Source organism: Haemaphysalis longicornis, unplaced genomic scaffold (genome assembly GCF_048455015.1).
Source record: "Haemaphysalis longicornis isolate Haplotype H1 unplaced genomic scaffold, Haemaphysalis longicornis Haplotype H1 scaffold_11, whole genome shotgun sequence".
Taxonomy (NCBI): Eukaryota; Metazoa; Arthropoda; class Arachnida; order Ixodida; family Ixodidae; genus Haemaphysalis; species Haemaphysalis longicornis.
The window spans coordinates 77,504,337-77,513,679 of NW_027526214.1; the positions used below are offsets into that span (position 1 = coordinate 77,504,337).

General features: G+C 44.5%; 1 non-coding gene across 1 annotated transcript; it reads left to right on the forward strand.

Moving 5' to 3' along the window:
- Positions 1-6,912: 6,912 nt before the first annotated feature.
- Trnat-cgu (transfer RNA threonine (anticodon CGU)) lies at positions 6,913-6,985 on the forward strand. The gene has a single exon. It is a non-coding gene; the product is annotated as a tRNA-Thr (tRNA).
- The last annotated feature ends 2,358 nt before the right edge of the window (positions 6,986-9,343 follow it).

Genomic DNA, 9,343 nt, shown 5'->3' on the forward strand with positions numbered 1-9,343 from the left:
CGCCGGCGCAAGCTCGTGCCAGGGTCGCGAGCCTTCGGCGCCGTAGCCGGTGTCGATGACCTTCGCTCCGCGTGCCTTGTGTCTTCTTTGTTCTCGTCTTGTTTTACTCATGACAGACTACAACTGCCATATGGAGAAAGTCCATGTGAACATTATAAACCACCCAAACTCCCACGGTTTGCCTTGTCATGCGGATAAAAATGTATTTCTGCGAAAGCAATTATCTAAAGCTAGTATGAGCTAACTCATACACAATAAGCTGACCCTAAAATCGCATTTGTGTAAGTCTGTTCTTGGTGACGCAAACAACCGTACTGAGATGTCTTACAGCTGACTTCACTTTTCAGTAGTAACACATACCTCAAAATTTTTTTTCTAGCCTGATACAAGCCGTTCTATATTAAAAAAGTGCATGCTGTAAAAACACAATGGTCGTCGCTTATCACGATTTCAAGAGCCAATTTTCTTCCTACTCAACTGTTTAAAGCGTTCACACAAAACTGTTTCCACGTAGCGAAGCATAGCATCTGTGAGAAAAGATTAGGGCAAAAGGAGCCATCAAATAAACTCTGGAAGTCGCGCTTTGGAAAAGGGAGAGCCCATGCTCGAACGATAAAAATATTTTCACACAATTTAAAATATGCATTGAAATATTGTTTATATTGTGATTGTAATATCCTTGTCCGTTCCTTAAAAACTGTTACGCTATTGTAGGTGGCTTTCACAGCTTCAACTTCATTACTCCTCTATTTTTCCTGTAGCATTTTTTGCGCAGTTTTCATTGGACAAATACCATTAATATAATATGTGGTGTTCCTGGCTATACAGCAAAACTTTTCTATTAAAAATAAGACCGATTATAACACATTTTAGATGTTTTGGGTACGACCTTTCGGTAACTATATGAGGACCTGATAGTTGCCGTTGGAAAACAAAGCAAGAATGACGGCACATTGCATACTTCTTACAAGGATCAAGATATAAATACTGATTTAGAGCAACGTTTTTCACACGCAGGCGAAATAATTATTATACAAACAACCCTACTATGGAAGGCATTCTAGTGTCTTATTACAAAACATTAACACTGATTTCGAATGTATTTTAATAGGCTTGCGCAAAACGAAATCGTGGACCATCAGTCAAGGGACCGGCTACCAAGGATTTGAATTGTACAAAAAGGAGGGAAGCGAATTATTGGAGAGATAATTCCAGAAGAAGACACTGGAATAAATTATGAAGTTCTTCTGCCTGCCGTAAAGATAACAACGCCTACATGTGATAATATAGTTATATATTGTTACGAGTTAACTTACATGAAAATGTTTGACATTACTGTATTTAAGCATGTGGCACTCGTCGCTTCCAATAGCATTTACAACTTATCTTGTAGTGAATAAATGGTGGACGGCCCTTTACGTTTAGAAATTTCTCATGCCTAAGTGGTAACACAATATTATGCTCTCTTCAAATGGGCTTTCCAAGAGTGTTCTGGAAAGAATCGACAGAGTATTACTTTCAGATTTTTTTAAATATAATTCAGGTGGTTATGCAAAGAGCGAGTTAAGAGCAAGTTCCTCTGGTTCAATTTTTTTTGCTCATGTACTGCCTGATTGAAAATGATTCATGGACAAAAAATTCGGAACAAGCCGGAAACTTCACTACATAACTTACTTAGTATAAAAAGTCTTTTGTAGGTAACATTCTTGTTCTAGGAGGAAGTGATCAGGAGCTGTGCGCCCACATAAAACGAGTTCCAACTTTTCATAGGGTAACAATTACTAGCTATTGTAATGTATTTGTTGTTTATTTCATTTTGGTACATGATTATAATGCGGAAATTGTAACGCATCTTCAGAAAGCCGTATGTACAGGGTGAAATTTGCCAAAAAATTGAATTTTTTATCAACCCATGGACTGAGTACTTCAGTCAACCGGGCATATGCATCCTCACCTCGGCAGGTGGAAAGCGCCTCGAAACCGGTTCCTCGCGTGCTAAGGTCACTCAGGGGTCTACACTTCACACTCTCGCTGAATTACGTTTTGTTCGAGACAAGATAAAGCCTTGGTCGCACCGGAGGCGAGCCGGAGCGCCCGTATCATGTCAGGGCACGTTGTGAGACAGCAGGGTGTTTCTATTACGTTTACGCTGTGACAGATATGAACGTGGAAGCATGTCGCTGAGGTGCGTTTCAGCCTGATAGCGGCGGATGCGCATGTCTGGTGGACTAAAGTACTCAAGCGTTTCCTATTGTGGCAAATATATTTTGTCAGACTTACATATGTATATTGACGTGCCTGATGACCCTCCACCGTTCCGCATTACAATCACCCGTTTAGGAGCAATAATAATATGTTATTACAAGTGCTATGTAATTGTGACTCTAACTTGCAATTTTAACGTCTTTATTTGCAGCCGGCTCACCCCTGACAACGGTGCGCAGGTGCAATTTTCTCTCGTACATCCAAGTTCTCAAAATTACTTATATTTCTCCCTGAAAAGTTGTGTTTATAACCTCTTGTGACTAACATTATTCCACTATATTGAATATTTGCCCTAATTAAGTTATTGGGTTATATACAATGATTGCATCATTTCATGTCACCCTAAAAAAATACCTGGAATGAGAACCTGTGGCTGAATATGCGGTAATCACTGTTTATGAGTGACGAGCTTATGAAACGTACTTTCACAAGTTTTTTGTGGTAAACAGCCGATATGAAGTCCGAGTTTATTATACCTGTTTTTAAAGTCAACGTTTTTTTTCTATTTTCGGCGTGAATTGAAGATGGGTAAATTACTTGTAGTGACTTTAAATATTGAAAAAGTAATAAAAACACACGTACTTACTAAACTCTTAGCCAAAAGTTACAGGGCATTTATAACGCAGAAAATCGATTGGTATGCGGGTTGAGGAATATTTAAAAGCAATAGATGAGTGTTTTCCGAACCAAAGCTTCTGAGTAACTACTGCTCTCTTAGTGTCGCTTCGCCACGCACCGAATTTTCAAACCGTGTTTAAAGAAACACTGTTTTCAAAAAACTGTTTTGGGAATTGCGAGACAAACGCCAATTTCAATAAACTTTTACTTACAAGATCCGGAATGTTTTTATGCTGTCTGCAGGCTAGTAAAAGTTGTGATGCTTTAGTTGAGCTGCCAAAGAAGAGGAGGAAAACCGTTTTATACAATATGTGAAATCTTTTGGTTTTACTATAAAGCCGTAGTGGTGGCCGCAGATATCTACAAACTGTTCACAGACAGTTGGCTTACCATATCTCTGTACTGAAAATATAAACCAGAGTTACATATAATATTGATTTATTTTGAGCATTTACAGCGAACATTTTTTTTTAATATTATTTGTATTAGGCTTGTAAGCTCCGGTAGCATATAAAAATTATCAATACAAGGTGGTTAAGAAGTACAATAAAAGAAATATGTGAGAAATTTTTACGAGTTTTTGAATGATGGCGGCACGTTTCATAAAAGAAATTTTTTTGGAGGCGGTCATCATGCAGCTGCAAAATTGGCTGATGAAGGTTGCATTGAACATATTCTCCCGTAAGTAGATATAATTGGCAAACGCATCTTAAACTGACGCACAATCCTCTTTCCGTCTCGATTCCACCTGCCTTCTCTTATAAACCCTTGTCTCAAAGAAGAATTTCGACCCCGCTGAATATCCTGCCACGCAAGTAAGGTCCCTTCAATGTTTTGAGGTTTTGGTTTTCTCTATTCACCCCAAAATGTAACCGTTTCACAAAACTGGCAGCACTTAAAATACCCGAATAAACTGCCACTCATGCGCTGAGCTTTTTCAAAAAGTATTATGATAGCTTCTTCGGAGAACACTTCCGCAGCCACAAATTCTCATAAATTTTGAACTCCGGATGAATTCGGAATAAAGAAGTAAAGAATTATATCTATTGCAGTTATTTAGTTACGCAAGCACATTTACTCAGCTATTCTTTCCAATGACAGTTATTGTAACAACACATGTTGGGTAGCTGACATCCCCTCCATTATATCTTCACACGACTACGTTTCCTGGTTTTCGCTACATGAACAACTTCACCTAATATAACAAAGAGGCCAGTCGACTATTGTGAGCAATCACTATTGGAGGAAGAAATACCTAGAAGCTCAAATTGCATGCCCCTTGTTCTTTCTCAACTGTTTGCGATTCTTCACGTAACGGCGAGACGTCATAGGTTCCTAAGAAATACCATGTGGAGGCTTTAAATCAGACACACCCAAAATAAAAGACTAAATTAGTAAATTACGACCATCAAATTCACACTGTCTCTGGCGCACAACCTCACAAAAAGTTCAAATCTTTCATTACAACATAAAATAATGTCTCGCCATTTTTTATAAAAGCAAATACAAACTACTTGTTTTAAATACCACATGTTGTCACTGCAGTCACAACCCAACACCACCTCTGATGCAAACCCCATAGACCTCCTCAGAAATATTGGTTTGCTGCCTCGGTATAGTGTATACTACGGTCCTTGTGGGCGTGCGAAAAAAATACAACTTTTGACATACCTGCAATATATTACCCTTAAAAGCCACCGGTACACTTCACTTGTTTTTTTAAGCGCACGGCGCGCCATTTTGGGTACCATACAAAGCATCGCTTGGCCGACATATAGATTCAACCTTGTTGAATTGGTTAGCATTTTAGTTTCTAGAACCTTCTAGAATTTGTTAGCATTTCTAGTTACCATTTTTTAAATACGCGGAAGAAAGAAATAAAGAAAAAAAACACTCTCTCATAGTGCGGACCGAACCCACACCTTCCGACGTGATCTTCAATGCCTCACAACTTCGGTATGTAGGCGACTGTGTTCTCCTTCACTTTCGGGGGTGTTGATATTTTACTAGAAATGTATCTGACGCTTGAGGGTTATAGCCAGAGACACTATGACTGCACGGGGAGAAGGGTACCTTCTTTTCAACCCCCGGGGCGTGACTCGCGTCTACAGCCTGTCATGAGCGGGTAGCTGGCAGGAAGCCCTCCTATGCTACGTTAGCATCAAGGCTGCCAGAATCGAGACCCTCGCTCGGCTTTCGCTCAATATTAGAGGTTGTAAATGAGGAACCCGTTGAGGAAATATAGAAAGACAGGTCGGCAGTCTAGAACGCCAAATGAGGCATAGGGGTGTTAGGCTCTTAATTTTTATAACATTAGTAAAGTTAGCAGTTGATAAGTATGCGTAAGAAAGAACGAAAGAAAAACACGTGCCCACAGTGGGGACCGAACCCACGCCTTTCGATTTGATCTCGAATGCCTTACCATTTCGGCTATCTGGGCGACTGTGTTCTTCTTCCCTTTCTGGGGTATTTAATTTTACTAGAAGTGTATCTGACGCATTAGGGCGGTAGTCAGCGCCACTCCGACTACACGGAGCAAGGGACATTGTTTTCATACAACGGGGCGTGACTCTAACGTCTACAACCTGTCACGAGTGGGTAACTGGCAGGAAACCCTCTTATGCGAACTTGGCATCAAGGCTGCCAGATCCGAGACCTTCGCTAGGCTTTCGTAGAATAATATAGTAAATGAAGAACTTGTTGAGAAAATATGTATATATTATGTATATATATTACACACATACAAGCAATGTGTTCCTTGATTGCGGTTGTAAAATACAAAAATTCCGAAAAACCCTTTTCAACAACAGGCAAAAAAGATGGGGTCTAATAAGATTTTGTCGTGAGCGAACAGCCATCGTTAGAGCGGTGTTCGTCAGATTTATTCTGCCGAATGCCGGTCCTCAGGCGAAACATTCTGAAATGCGTTGTTTTTTCAGCATGGTCGAAAAAGATTTTTGTACTGCTTGTAAATATTGATGTATGTATAAATATATATATATCTATCGAAAGGCGTGGGTTCGGTCCCCACTGTGGGGGCGTGTTTTTCTTTCTTCCTTCTGTATATTTAAAAAAAAAATGTGTACTTCATTAACCGTAGTGAAAAAGAAAAGAGCCTAACCACACCCCTATGCCTCCTTTGGCGTTGTAGACGGCTGACCTATCTTTCTATATATATATATATATATATATATATATATATATATATATATATATATCGGTTCGCGCTCGGCTCGCGCCACCAGAGCAGTGCACCTCGTGGCTGCAGATCGTCATGAGCCACGAGCCACGAGGCACGAGTCACGCGGCCGGCAGTTGGAATCTAGACACCGGGCCGACACCACCGGCGGCATAGCTCGCCCGTCTCCGGCGCTGTTCGCCTTCTCCTTTTCGCTCGGTCCTCCTCAATAAAAGAAGGCGGAACGTCTTCTCACGTCCCCTTCATATATGTTTAAAAAAAGGTCCCCTTCACCCCGAGTAGTCCGAGTGGCGCTGGCTACCACCCCCAAGTCCAGGAAACATAAATACCTTAACATAACTACCAGAGAAAGTGGTGGGGAAACTGCCCCGCCGGTAGCGTAGAGGTTATCGCACCATACCGGTATTCTGGAGGTCGTGAGTTCGGATCCCACCCGGCGGGCATTTTTCACCACTTTCTTTCTGACTCAAAAAATTCTTTACCTGTTACTATGGCCGACCACAACCTCCCCGTTGCTTTCCAGGGTTTTCTTGACTGTGAAACCTTATTTTCTGTCCTATTTCACCGAGCGCCTCATTTCCCATTTTCTGAATTGCTGCATGCGTAGTGAGGGCCTCTGTTCTGGCAGTCTTGATGCCAAAGGTAGCTTAAGAGGGTTCAAAGCTGGTCGACCACACTTCACACATCGTAGACACTCGAGTCACGACCCGGGGGTTAAAAAGAAGCTGCCCTTCACCCCGAATAGTCCGAGTGGCGCTGGCTACCACAACCAAGTACAGGAAACAAAAATACCTTAATATAAATACCCGACAAATGGTGGGGAAACAGCCCCGCCGGTAGCGTAGTGGTTATCGCAACAGACCCGTGTTCTGGTGGTGGTGGGTTCGAAGCCCACCCGGCGGGCATTTTTTCACCACTTTCTTTCTGACTCAAAACATTCTTCGTCTGTTTCTATTGCCTACCACAACCTCCCCTTTGTATTTCGTGGTTTGCTTGACTACTAACCCTTTTTTCTGAATATATATAAATATATGTATATATTGCCGCGAACCATACATTGGGTTTGTTTACTTGTGTTTTGCTTTTACCGCCCGGTGTTATCTCTGCGCCAAGGGAAGCGCGTGTTCCATTCCTTCTTTCTGTGCCGCATGCGTTATCTGTTGTGATAGGGAGAGCATTCCGATCTAACGTGAACAGCCCAAAATAATCTTCTTGGATCTACTATGTTCTCGATGCAAATCGACGTTTCGAGAACCACGCACGCCAAAAGATAAAAAGCCTGCAGTGCGGACGCCGGGGCATTCGATTCGACGACACTCGCCTGTACAAGTCACTTTGTTGACCGCTGCTTCGCCGCCTCTGTATTCTTTTGAGTTGTTAGGGAACACAAGTTCGCTCCAATAAACATGTTTCTCATTCAAGACAACTGCATCGTCCTTGACTTCGTGACATCTGGTGGAGGAGCTGGGTACGCACCCTTCATGCCCACTACAACCTCGGGAAGCCGCCAAGCCAGTCCAACAAGAGCCAGCCCCCGCCTGCAACATTTACCACCCGAGTTCGGTTTGATGCTAGAAGGGCCCAAGAAAAGGAACGCTGCAACCAACACCACGGTGCAAGAAACAACGTCGCCAATCGTCCTGCAGCAGCCCCGGGAACCGCCATCGTTCCGGGGAGCCCCCGCTGAAGACCCCGAAGAATGGTTGGAGAAGCTGGAGCGCGTCTGCATCTTCAACAGGTGGGACGACGAAGAAAGTTTCTGGCATGTCTTCTTTTACTTGGAAGATGCTGCTCGAGAACCATGAGAGTTCTTTGACCGACTGGACTCACTTCAAAAGGGAGTTCCTGAAGACATTCACTACCGTTGTGAGAAAAGAGCGAGCTGCGCTTTTGCTTGAAACTCGGACACAACACCCCAACGAAGGGGTCGTGATCTTCGTTGAGGAGATGAAGCAATTATTTCGCCGCGCGGACCCCGAAATGACGGAAGAAAAGAAGTTACGCTTCTTGATGCGCGGTGTGAAGGAGGAGCTGTTTGCTGAACTTGTCCGCAACCCGTCCAAAACCATCGCTGAATTTGTGACCGAAGCCAGCACGATTGAGAAGGCTCTCGAAATGCGTGCTAAGCAGTATGACCGGAACTTTGTTAGCGCGGCCAGTGCGAACTACATTGACAACATGCGGATTCCGGCTGATAGCCTACGCGAGACCATCCGCGCAGTAGTGAGAGAGGAGCTGCGGAAACTATTCCCGACGACGCCGCAACCCCAAATCGCTTGCCTAACTGACGTGATCCGGGAAGAAGTTCAAAACGCTTTGGCAACTTCTGTGGCATCCGAAGTACACTGCGAGCCTCAAGCTATTGACGTACTCCCATGCTGTTCACCGACCTCGCCCTGCTCCAACACGTCGTCAAGAGGCACGTCGTCAAGAGGCCCCGCCCTACCGCCGCCCACTGTCGCCCGCCCGACCCCCGGTAGCACAAACCCAGACGCCGAGGAAGACTGACGTATGGCGAACACCGGATAATCGTCCTCTGTGCTACCACTGCGGAGAGGCCGACCACATCTACCGTTGCTGCCCATACAAGAGACTCGGACTACGTGGTTTCTCCGTCGACGCACCACGCCCCCGACCCAGCCAGCACCCATCTGAGATTGAAGAATACCTGTCGAACACCAGCCGTGGACCAGCCCGTTTCAACCGTTCGCCGTCGCCCTACCCGTAAAAGTCGCCGGACCGCCGTAGCAGTGCTGACTTCACACGTGGAAGGTCTCCCAGCCCACGCGGGGGAAACTAAAGGCGGCAACTTCTGGAGGTGAAGTTGCTCTACGGCGAAAAACCGGAAACCCTCCCACGACGCAAGCACGCGCTGAAGACAGTGATTAACTACATGCCCTCATCCCGACGACCCGACCTAACCCTGACAAGACTCCCGAACATGACGACAGCTACACGGCGCGACGTGTACCCGACCTGACCGAGACGTCCGTTGAGAAGACGACGACAACGACGATGCACAGTGCCCGACCATCAACACGTACAAGCAGAGATACGACGCCCCGACGAACCCGGAACTCATGGAAGACTGCATCTTACGTCAAGGTGTCCATCGATGGCTTTGACGAAGTCGCCCTCGTAAGCACTGGAGCTGACGATTCGGTAATGAGCGGACCATTTGCGTCTAAACTGAAGAAAGTTATGACCAGATGGGACGGTCCGCACATACGCACAGCAGGAGGCCACCTCGTGACGCCAAGT